The sequence below is a fragment of the Oryx dammah genome, unplaced genomic scaffold, assembly GCF_014754425.2.
Source record: "Oryx dammah isolate SB20612 unplaced genomic scaffold, SCBI_Odam_1.1 HiC_scaffold_16, whole genome shotgun sequence".
Classification (NCBI taxonomy): Eukaryota; Metazoa; Chordata; class Mammalia; order Artiodactyla; family Bovidae; genus Oryx; species Oryx dammah.
The window spans coordinates 19,420,629-19,432,674 of NW_024070200.1; the positions used below are offsets into that span (position 1 = coordinate 19,420,629).

Below are 12,046 nucleotides of genomic sequence, written 5' to 3' on the forward strand. Positions count from 1 at the left end.
AAGGCCAAGGCTGGACAGAGAAGGAAGAAATTCTGAAAGAGGGTGATGGTAAGGAGAAAAGGGGGCAGCAAGAGGAGGAAACTATGAAGACGCTAAAGAGAAAGAAGAGAAAAATTAGTTTAAGTGAGAAAGTGAAAAGCTGGAAAGATGAGAATCTCATTAGTTTTTGAAATTTAAGATTACAAAAAGAGAAACTTAGGATGGTGATATCTGTGGTATGGCCATGATAGTTAAGTTCCTGGAATGTGATGAAGCCAGTCAAAACAGCTCAAGGATATTGGCAAGCCATCATACAGGTCATCCCAAGATGACAGTAGGAACTGGGATAGACAGAAAGACTGTCAGCAGGATGCCAAGTTAGGCTTTTGAACTTTAAGACTCACCCCTACAATTAAAGACAAAAAATGTTAAAATTTCAAAATGTATGAAAAGATGTGCCCTGGAGATATGACTAATGACAGACGAACCTAACTTGGTTTTATCTTCATTATTCGTTTAAGAAACCATGCATATTCCTTTAAACAAAATATGAAAATCACTGTAAAATTTTTATAAAATGCATAACAGACTAAAATTTTTAAATGCAATTAGTAGTATGTGGTGAAACAAATGAAAATTCTTTTGTGAAATCTTTTATTATTTATCTTATTGTGGAAATACTATTCTGGATTTGAGTCACGATTTTTCTATTTACCATTTTTTAAATATATCCATAGCATATATCCAAAGCAAAGAGTTGACATAATTTTAATCTCTGAAGCACAGCAAACTTCAGGATAGGGAAAGTAAAGAATGATCTAAAAACAGTTAAAATGTTCAATTCTATGTTATGCGTCTTGTACCAAAATAAGAAAAATATAAAGTAATAGAAGAAATCTTTATAGAGATAAAACAGATTCCTCCTTAATATTAGTTATAGGGTATCAGTAGTTCAAACTGAGTTAGAATAACATAAATGCAATTTTTTTTTAAATTAAAGAAGCAGTCTTTCACAGGTTTAAGGATATATAATAAAAAAACGGTTCAGTTAAGTTCAGTCACTCAGTTGTGTCCGATTCTTTGAGACCTCAGAGACTGCAGCACACCAGGCCTCCCTGTCCATCACCAACTCCCAGAGTTTACTCAAACTTATGTCCATCGAGTCGGTGATACCATCCAACCATCTCATCCTCTAGTGTCCCCTTCTCCTCCTGTCTTCAATCTTTCCCAGCATCAGGGTCTTTTCAAATGAGTCAGTTCTTCCCATCAGGTGGCCAAATAATTGGAGTTTCAGCTTCAACATCAGTCCTTGCAATGAATATTCAGGATTGATTAAGATGGAGTGGTTGGATGTTATTGCAGTCCAAGGGACTCTCAAGAGTCTTCTCCAACAGCACAATTCAAAACCATCAATTCTTCAGTGCTCAGCTTTGTTTAAGTCCAACTCTCACATCCATATGTGACTACTGGAAAAAACCATAGCTTTCACTGCTGCTGCTGCTGCTGCTAAGTCGCTTCAGTCGTGTCCGACTCTGTGCAACCCCATAGACGGCAGCCCATCAGGCTCCCCCGTCCCTGAGATTCTCCAGGCAAGAACACTGGAGTGGGTTGCCATTTCCTTCTCCAATGCATGAAAGTGAAAAGTCAAAGTGAAGTCGCTCAGTCGTGTCTGACTCTTAGCAACCCCATGGACTGCAGCCTACCAGGCTCCTCCATCCATGGGATTTTCCAGGCAGGAGCACTGGAGTGGGGTGCCATTCACTAGACGTATGTTTTTTGGCAAAGTAATGTGTCTGCTTTTTAATAAGCTGTCTAGGTTGCTCATAACTTTTCTTCCAAGGAGCAAGCATCTTTTAATTACATGGCTGCAGTCACCATCTGTAGTGTTTTTGGAGCTCCCAAAAATAAAGTCTGTAACTGTTTCCATTGCTTCCCCATCTATTTTCCATGAAGTGATGGGACCAGATGCCATGATCTTAGTTTTCTGAATGCTGAGTTTTAAGCCAACTTTTCAATCTCCTCTTTCACTTTCATCAAAAGGGTCTTTAGTTCTTCACTTTCTGCGTAAGAGTGGAGTCATCTGTGTATCTGAGGTTTTTGTTATTTCTCGTGGCAATTTTGATTCCAGCTTGTGCTTCATCCAGCCCTGCATTTCTCATGATGTACTCTGCATATAAGTTAAATAAGTAGAGGGACAGTATACAGCCTTGACATACTCATTTCCCAATTTGGAACCAGTCTATTGTTCCATGGCCAGTTCTAACTGTTGCTTCCTGACCTGCATACAGATTTCTGAGTCTGTGAAAGTGCTGCACTCAATATGCCAGCACATTTAGAAAACTCAGCAGTAGCCACAGAACTGGAAAAAGCCGGTTTTCATTCTAGTCCCAAAGAAAGGCAATGCCAAAGAATGCTCAAGCTACCACGCAATTGCACTCATCTCACACGCTAGTAAAGTAATACTCAAAATTTTCCAAGCCAGGGTTCACCAGTACATGATCCATGAACTTCCAGAAGATCAAGCTGGATTTAGAAAAGGCAGAGAAACCAGAGATCAAATTGCCAGTATCTGTTGGATCATTTAAAAAGCAAGAGAGGTCCAAAAAACATCTATTTCTGCTTTATTGACTATGCCAAAGCTTTTGACTGTGTGGATCACAACAAACTGTGGAAAATTCTTAGAGATGGGAATACCAGACTGACCACTTGACCTGCCTCCTGAGAAAGACGGTGATGGCATTTAGTAATTTCATGATTTTCAGGCTGTTGATCTACACAATTCTTCAATCCCCAATAACACATTTCTCCACTGTACATCATAGCCAGCAAATGAATGCCACTACATATTCCTTCACTCAGTTAATTAGCTTTGTCTAGGTCTTGGAAAGAAACACCTTTATTTACCTGGATGAGACACCGAAAATTCAACATCTGTACCAAGTAACTGATTCCATCAACAAGGTACTTTTTAAGCAAGTTGGATTTTCTTCTGAGCCATTCTCTCCTCTTGGTCGGAGAATGACAATACATGTAGGGTAGAGCTCCTCATCTCCAAGGGATACATTCCAGGAGTTCATCCCCAAGGAAATCACAATGTTTTGGATGCACATTATTTTCTTTAAAATTTCTGGTTCTGAAAGAAAATTGATTAACTCTTTTCGTACAGTATCTTCAAGAAAATCTTCATCTTCTAGCTTGTTCTCCATAAAATATGTCCAAATATCCTGTTTGTAAAGTTGTTGATTTGATGGATTTGAACATTCTTTGTCTTCTTCACACAAAAGTTTCAGTTTTTCCAGAAGTGCAGAAGCCAGAATTAAAAAGGGATTATTTTCACCAGCAGCTTCGCCAAGTTATTGTATGTGGGCCTAAGCCAGGTCTCCAAGCTCCTCCACTCGCCTTACCGCACTGGAGCCTGCAGCTGCCTTGACCACAACAGGCAGACACACCCCTGTTTTGTTCTTCTTGATGTGATGGTAAATGGGATTGTTTCTTCAATTTCTCTTCCCGGGTGACTTAGTTGGTAAAGAGTCTGCCTGCAATGCTGGAGACCTGGGTTCAGTCCCTGGGTCAGGAAGATCCCCTGGAGGAGGAAATGGCAACTCACTCCAATGTTCTTGCCTAGAGAATTCCATGTACAGAGGAGCCTGGAGGGCTACAATCCATGGGGTCACAAAGAGTCAGACATGACTGAGTGACTAACACATACTACCTGTTGTTAGTGTATTTTTTCACCTTTTCTTGGCCCATATTATTTTAATTTTTAAAAAATTTTATTAAAGTATAGTTGTTTTACAGTGTTGTTACTCTCAGGTGTACAGCCAAATGAATCAGTTATATATGTATCCACTATTTCTTTTTTTTTAGATTCTTTACCCATATAGGCCATTACAGAGTACTGAGTAGACTTCCCTGTGCTACACAGTAGGTCCTTATTAGTTATCTATTTTGTATATAGTAGTCTGTATATGTCAATTCCAACCTCCCATTTTATCCCTTCTACCTCTTGTATGCTGGTAATTATATATTTGTTTTCTACATCTGTAACTCTATTTCTGTTTTAGATAAGCCCATTTTTACCATTTTTTAAGTGATACCATTTATTTGTCTTTCTGTCTGACATAGTTCACTCAGTATGACTGTCTCTAGGTTCATTCATGTTGCTGCAAATAGCATTATTTCTTTCTTTTTACAACTGAGTAATATTCTATTGTATACATGTACCACACCTTCTTTTTCCATTTTTCTATTGATGGACATTTAGGTCGCTTCCATGTCCTGACTAAATGTAAATAGTGCTGCAATGAACATTGGGGTGCATGTGTCTTTTTGAATTATAGTTCCCTCTGGATATATGTTGGAGAAGGCAATGGCAACCCACTCCAGTACTATTGCCTGGAAAATCCCATGGACAGAGGAGCTTGGTAGGCTACAGTCCATGGGGTCGCAAAGAGTCAGACACGACTGAGCAACTTCACTAGTGACTGGACATATGTGCAGGCATAGGATTGCTAGATCATATGGTAGTTCTGTATTTTGTGTTTTAAGGAATCTCCAAACTCTTCTTCATAGTGGCTCTACCAGTTTATTTCCCACCAGCAGTATGGGAGGGCTCCCTTTTCTTCACATCTTCTCCAGCATCTATCATTTGTAGATTTTTTTGATGATGGCCTTTCTGATGGGTGTGAGGAGATGCTTTATTGTTTTGATTTGCATTTGTCTAATAATTAATGATGTTGAGCATCTTTTCATGTACTTTTTGGCCATCTGTAGGGCATCTTTGGAGAAATATCTCTTTGGACCTTTTGCTCATTTTTTGATATTTTTCTATAGTGGGCTGCATAAGCTGTTTGTATATTTTTAACCCCTTGTCAGTTGCTTCATTTGAAAATATTTTCTCCTATTCTGAGGGCTGTTGTTAGGTCCTAGTTGTTTATTTTTGTATTTTCATCACTCCAGAGGATGGATTTAAAAAGATCTTGCTGCAGTTTATGTCAAAGTGTATTCTATGCTTTCCTCTAAAAGTTTTAGTGTCTGGTCTTGCATTTAGGTTCAATCCATTTTGAGTTTAGTTTCATGTATAGTGTTAAGGAGTATTCTAATTTCATTTTTTACATGTAGCTCTCCAGTTCCCCAGCAACACTTATTGAAGAGATGGTCTTTTCTCCATTGTATATTTTTACCTCCTTTGTCACACATTAGGTGACCTTAGGTGCATGAGTTTATCTCTGGACTTTCTATCTTGTTCCATCGATCCATAATTCTGTTTTTGTGTGAGCACCATACTCTCTTGATGAATGTAGCTTTGTAATATAGTCTGAAGTCAAGAAGACTGATTCCTCCAGTTCTAATTTTTTTCCCAGGATTGCTTTAGCTTTTCAGGGTCTTTTGTGTTTCCACAAAAATTGTAAAGTTTTAAAATTCTGCTTCTGTGAAAAATGCATTTAGTAATTTCACAGGGGTTGCATTCATTCTGTCGATAGCTTTGAGTAGTATAGTCATTTTAACAATATTTATTTTTCCAATACAAGAACATGGTATGTCTCTCCATTTGTTTGTGTCACTTTTTATTTCTTTTATCAGTATGTTATCGTTTTCTGACTATGGGTCTTTTGCTTCCTTAGGTAGGTTTCAGTTCAGTTCAGTTGCTCAGTTGTGTCCAACTCTTTGTAACCCCATGAATCGCAGCACACCAGGCCTCCCTGTCCATCACCAACTCCCAGAGTTCACTCAGACTCACATCCATCGAGTCAGTGATGCCATCCATCCATCTCATCCTCTATCGTCCCCTCTCCTCCTGCCCCCAATCCCTCCCAGCATCAGAGTCTTTTCCAATGAGCCAACTCTTTGCATGAGGTGGCCAAAGTACTGGACTTTCAGCTTCAGCATCATTCCTTCCAAAGAAATCCCAGGGCTGATCTCCTTCAGAATGGACTGGTTGGATCTCCTTGCAGTCCAAGGGACTCTCAAGAGTCTTCTCCAACACCCCAGTCCAAAAGCATCAATTCTTTGGTGCTCAGCCTTCTTCACAGTCCAACTCTCACATCCATATATGACTACTGGAAAAGCCATAGCCTTGACTAGATGGACCTTAGTCGGCAAAGTAATGTCTCTGCTTTTGAATATGCTATCTAGGTTGGTCATAACTTTTCTTCCAAGGAGTAAGCGCCTTTTAATTTCATGGCTGCAATCACCATCTGCAGTGATTTTGGAGCCCCCAAAAAACAAAGGCTGACACTGTTCCCACTGTTTCCCCAATAATTTGTTCTTTTTGATGTGATGGTAAATGGGATTGTTTCCTTAATTTCTCTTTATGATCTTTCATTCATAGTGTGTAGGATTGCAAGAGATTTCTCTGTGTTAATGTTGTTATGCAACTCTACCTAATTAATTGATGAACTCTAGTAGTTTTCTGATAGCATCCATAGGATTTTTTATGTAAAGTATCATGTTATCTGCAGACAATGACAGTTTTACTTCTTCTTGTCCAATTTGGAGTTATGTTCTTTTTCTTCTATGATTGTTATGACCAGGGAATGGACATTTTGTTGTACCCCTTAAAAGAAATGTTTTCAGTTTTTCCCCATTGAGTATGATGTTAGTTGTAGGTTTGTCTTATATGAGTTTTACTATGTTGAGATAAAGGGCTTCCCTGATAACTCAGTTGGTAAAGAATCCACCTGCAATGCGGGAGACCCTGGTTTGATTCTTGGGTCAGGAAGATCTGCTAGAAAAAGGATAGGCCACCCACCCAGTATTCTTGAGCTTCCCTTGTGGCTCTGGTAAAGAATCTACCTGCAATGTGGGTGACCTGGGTTCTATCCCTGGGTTGGGAAGATCGCCTGGAGATGGGAACTGCTACCCACTCCAGTATTTTGTCCTGGAGAATTTGATGGACTGTATAGTCCATGGAGTCACAAACAGTTGGACACGACTGAGTGACTTTCACTTTCACTTTCCTGTTGAGGTGTGTTACCTTTCTGGAGAGTTTTTATCATAAGTGGGTACTGGATTTTGTCAAAAGATTTTTCTGCATCTATGGAGATGATCATATAGTTTTTATTTCTTCAATTTGTTGTATCACACTGATTGATTTGCAGATATTGAAAAATATCAGAGATATTGGGATAAGTTTCACTTGGTCATGGTATTTGATCACTTAAGTGTTTTGTTAAATTTGATTTGCTAGTATTTTGTTGAGTATTTTTGTGTCTGTGTTCATAAGTGATATTATTGACCTGGTATTTTCTTTTTCTGTGGTATCTTTGTCTGGTTTTGGTATTAAGGTGATAGTGGCCTCATAGAATGAGTTTGGGAGTATTCCAATTTTTGGAATAGTTTCAGAAGGATAGGTACTAACACTTCTCTAAATGTTTGATAGAATTTGCCTGTGAAGCCATCTGGTCCTGGATGTTGGCAATGTTATACCTGGTTCCTCTGCCTTTTCTAAATCCAGCTTGAACATCTGGAAGTTCTTGGTTCACATACTCCTGAAGCCTAGCTTGAAGGATTTTGAGAATTACCTCACTAGCATGTGAAACAAGCAAAACTGTGAGGTCATTTGAACATTCTTTGGCATTGCCCTTCTTTAGGATTAGAATGAAAACTGAGTTTTCCAGATATGCTAGCATATTGAATGTGACACTTTAACAGCATTATCCTTTAGGACTTGAAATAGCTCACCTGGAATTCCATCACCTCCACTAGCTTTGTTTGTAGTAATGGTTCCTAAGAGACTCTGATGCTGGGAGGGATTGGGGGCAGGAGGAGAAGGGGACAACAGACAATGAGACAGCTGGATGACATCACCGACTCAATGGACATGGGTTTGGGTGAACTCCGAGAATTGGTGATGAACAGGGAGGCCTGGCGTGCTGCAATTCATGGGGTCGCAAAGAGTTGGACACGACTGAACGACTGAACTGAACTGAAGGTCCACGTGACTTTGCACGCCAGGAATACTGGCTCTAGGTGAGTGATCACACCATTGTGGTTATCTGGGTCATGAAGACCTTTTTTGTACAGTTCGTCTGTGTATTCTTGCCACCTCTTCTTAATATCTTTTACTTCTATTAGGTCCATACCATTTCTGTCCTTTATTGTGCATATCTTTGCATGAAATGTTCTCCTGGTATCTCTAATTTTCCTGAAGAGATCTCTAGTCTTTCCCATTCTATTGGTTTCTTCTATTTTTTTTTTTTTTCATTGTTCACTTAAGGCTTTCTTATCTGTCCTTACTGTTCTTTGGAACTCTGCATTCAGATGGGTATCTTTCCTTCTTTCCTTTGCCTTTCACTTCTCTTTTCTCAACTATTTTTAAGGCCTCCTCAGACAACCACTTTTCCTCGTTGAATTTCTTTTTCTTGGGGAAGAATTTGGTCACTGCCTTACAAACCTCCATCCACAGTTCTTCAGGTTCTCTGTCTACCAGATCTAATCCCTTAAATCTATTTGTCACTTTCACTGTATGATCATAAGGGATTTGATTAGGTCATACCTGAATGGCCTAGTGGTTTTTCCTACTTCCAGTCTGTGGCTAAAGGATTTGATACATTAAGACTTGTCTTTGGATATAGGATATTTTTTTGATAGGCTTAACATTTTTTGCCAATGGTTTTTAAGCAGTTAGTTGTGGTTTTGTGTCCTCATAAGAAGAGGTGATCTCATGTCTTTCTACTCCACCGTCTTCTCTCTGTCCCTCTAATCTTCTATCAGGGAAACACATTTCACCCTTCCTGGCACAGAAATATCTCAATCCCCCAAGTCTACCTGTTTAAGTCCTTGGGAAACACCTTAGGGATCAGCAGGCAGGCTGTTTGAGGTCACCAATAGGTGTATTCCCTGCTCTGGATTGTCATCTGTTGAATCTCACCTTGTTCTAAGAAAATACTGGCTACCATTTTATTCAGTAAGTCTCTTCCTTTTGAAGTGGGGGACAGTCATTCTGACATATACAGAAATGAATGAGCAAAAATATTAGGTAAAAGGAAATATTAAACAGCTTAGCTTTGTCCGTCCATTAACTCTCATCACAATACAGTCAGCTTTGTTCTGACTTGGCTGGCTGGAGACGTGGCCAGCCAGCCAAGTCAGAACAGAGCAGGCAGTTCCAGTGTTCATAAGGAATTCCATTCTCCTTCCTTCCTCACATCAAGAGTGACCCGAGGCTCTGCTGGGGTGATAAGGATGATTGAGTAGGGTTAGGCAGGGCGCTTCAGGCCCATCCATCCATGGGTAGGAATCTGAAAAATTTGGGAGGAACTGGAGCCAGTTAGTGTTGTCCTTCTGGCATCTCACAGGAGGGCACTTGGGACATTCTGTCTTCCTAGTGCCCCTCCTTTTGAAAGAAGGTGCACTGATTTTGGTTCAGGAGGCTTCTCCTCTGTATTTTTGGTCTTCTTGGCCTCTAAGGTCCCCTCAAGGTGATGGGTGAATCAGAGAAACCAAAAGCTTTGTTTTCTTTACAAATGTCCTATCCTGTTCTTATCGGCTTCCTCCCTCAAATCTCAGTTATTATAGACCTTGGGGATCTCTTCTGTCAAGGTTGACATGAGGTTTGGGGCCCAAACTCAAGCTTTTTAAATTTTCTCCTGATGTCAGGAGCAGACTGGGTGATAAAATGCATAGCCAGTGTCAGCCTCCCTTCTGCAGAATCAGGGTCTGTCCCAGTGTACTTCCTGAATGCCCTTATCACCTGGCTCATGAAGACTGCCTGGTTTTCATCTCTTTCCTGTGAAACTTAGCAGACTTTATCATAGTTTACAGGGTCCACCATACAAGTTTCACTCTTTCTGATACACAAGTAATATAATGCTCATACTAGCCTTGCACACGTGGTCTTCATAGTCCTGTTGTGGGTCATGATCTGGGATTGTGCCACCCCTGTTTGATAAATCTGGTGGTGCAGATTTGTTGCCATCAGGCTATGTGCACGTTCTCTGGTCTTCCTTGTATCTGTTCTTATCACCTGAGGTGCAACCGCAGGCAAGAATAATTGTGATGTCCTGTCAGGTCAGAAAGAACCTTAATCCAAAGCTGATAATCCCATCCCTGAACTTGTTGGGGTTCTCCCAAGAACCTGCCAAACCTATCTTTATAGATTCCTTGTTCTCCCATTGAGAAAGGGACATGCACTCTAGTACTTGCCCCATTTCTGTCAGCTGTTTATGGAACAGATAAAGGCTCTATGAAGCAAAAGGGAGAACTAATTTTAAACCTGATTGGGGACAGCACTGGGAGCTCTGATTTGGGAATTTCCGACTTGAAAGGGTAAGGAAGGGGTAGATCTAGCAGCTGAAAGCCATGTTAAAGGGGAGTAAACAGGTTTCTGAGGAGGAGACTTGCTGAGCTGATGGCTAGTTAGCCACTGGCCCCAGAGATCTGTGACAAGTTCTGCCTCCCAGTATTATGAAGAATTGGAAAGAGAGGCTACACAAACACACAGTAGGAGTTTCTTAGATTGGGGGTCTTATTGTTGTTTCGTAGCTAAAAGTCATGTCTGACTCTTTTGTGACCCCCTGGACTGTAACCTGCTGGGCTCCTCTGTCCAAGGGATTTCTCAGGCAAAAATACTGGAGTGGGTTTCTTATGCATTTCCCATATTTACATATAAATCAGAGGGCTGACAACTAGAGATCCTGGGGGGGTGGGGGGATGGAGGGAACCCTGGAGACTAGAGTAACAAGACCAAAGAGGGAGATGGCAAAGGAGATCATAGAATTCCCGTCCTCAGAGTTGCTGACACAAAACAGAACGATGTTAGGGGTCATGGAGAGGGTGACCCAGTATGGAGTGTCCAAGATGCATGGGACAGGCATGTAGCTTTGAAGACAAGGGAGAGTAAGAGGGAGAGTCAGAGAGAGAGTGAGATTACGAGTTAAACCGCCCCTCTGTGGGTACCTATGCAGGCACTTCCAATTTCCTGAAAGGCCAGGAACCAACCATTTCACACAGAAAAGTCTAACTGCTTCAGCCTGTTTCTGATACTTCTCTTGGTGATGGAGGAGAGGGGTGGGGATGAGAATTTTGTGATGATTGGACTTTAGCCACTACTTGATATGAGTGTTGAACCTCTATCACTCTTAAATCTCCCATCGGGGAGAGGCCGCTGGGCCCAGATCTGTACAGTATGAGGTGAGCCTGTCTCACCTCTGCTCGTCACCTGTCATTGTGAGCTGTTGTCAATCAAGGAAGCCTAGCATCATAAGCTGAGAGGAGTTAGGCTGTAGCTGCCCCACATCCACTTTCTTGGAAGGAGAGGACAGGAAAAGAAGTAGAGATGATGAGAGGGGAAAGGACCAAGGGGAAGGGACAAGTGGTGCCTGAATGATAGTTCTGGGGCCTGACGGCAGGCTCACCAAATGCAGTGAAATTGAGGCAAAAGGTTTAGGTGGCCACTTATCAGCTGTGAAGAAGCTGCATTTGGCAGTCCTCAAATGCCTAGGTCCTCCCAACGAAGGGCAATATAAACAGAAGCTCCATGGGCATCCCTTAGTGGTCACTAAACATGTTACTGACCTAGGTCCTTGAACTTTTTAATTAAATAGACATTGGTAAGAGGCCAGCAAGGACTTCAGGCAGGGCATTTTTAGATCCGTGCTGCAGCATGGGAAAATAAAAACAGGAAGCTTTGTTCTTGGGAGGATAGCTAGTTCCTTAAAGAGAGTAATGCCAGGAGTGGATCAGTGGATTAGGTGGGAGGTATAGCTTGGGTGGTCTGTCCACCGTTTTGGTGGTCCTGTGATCAGGGATCATGCACAGAAGCCTGCTTTTGTTCCACACATCAAAAAATGATGGTTGGCATGTGGCCTTTTTGTTCAGAATTGCCCCAGCTGCACTTGTGTGCAGTTATTTTTAGTCCTTTATAGTTCATTTGTATTCTGTTGCTTGAGGAGAGGTTTATCCAGTTTGACCCTCTTGGAGAGAGTCCAGGTCCCAGACCATCTCACAGTCTTGATAATTTTGTATAGTTTCCTATATTTCTTGTACATTAAATACTTTAGCATCATCTTGTACATTTTCTATTCCAGATTTGACTTAGACAATTCTTGAAGAAATAGTGGCCTTT

At 41.0% G+C, this 12,046-nt stretch overlaps 1 pseudogene; it reads right to left on the minus strand.

The window, feature by feature from the left end:
• Positions 1–379: 379 nt before the first annotated feature.
• Positions 380–11,147, minus strand: LOC120875318 (annotated as a pseudogene).
• Positions 11,148–12,046: the final 899 nt, after the last annotated feature.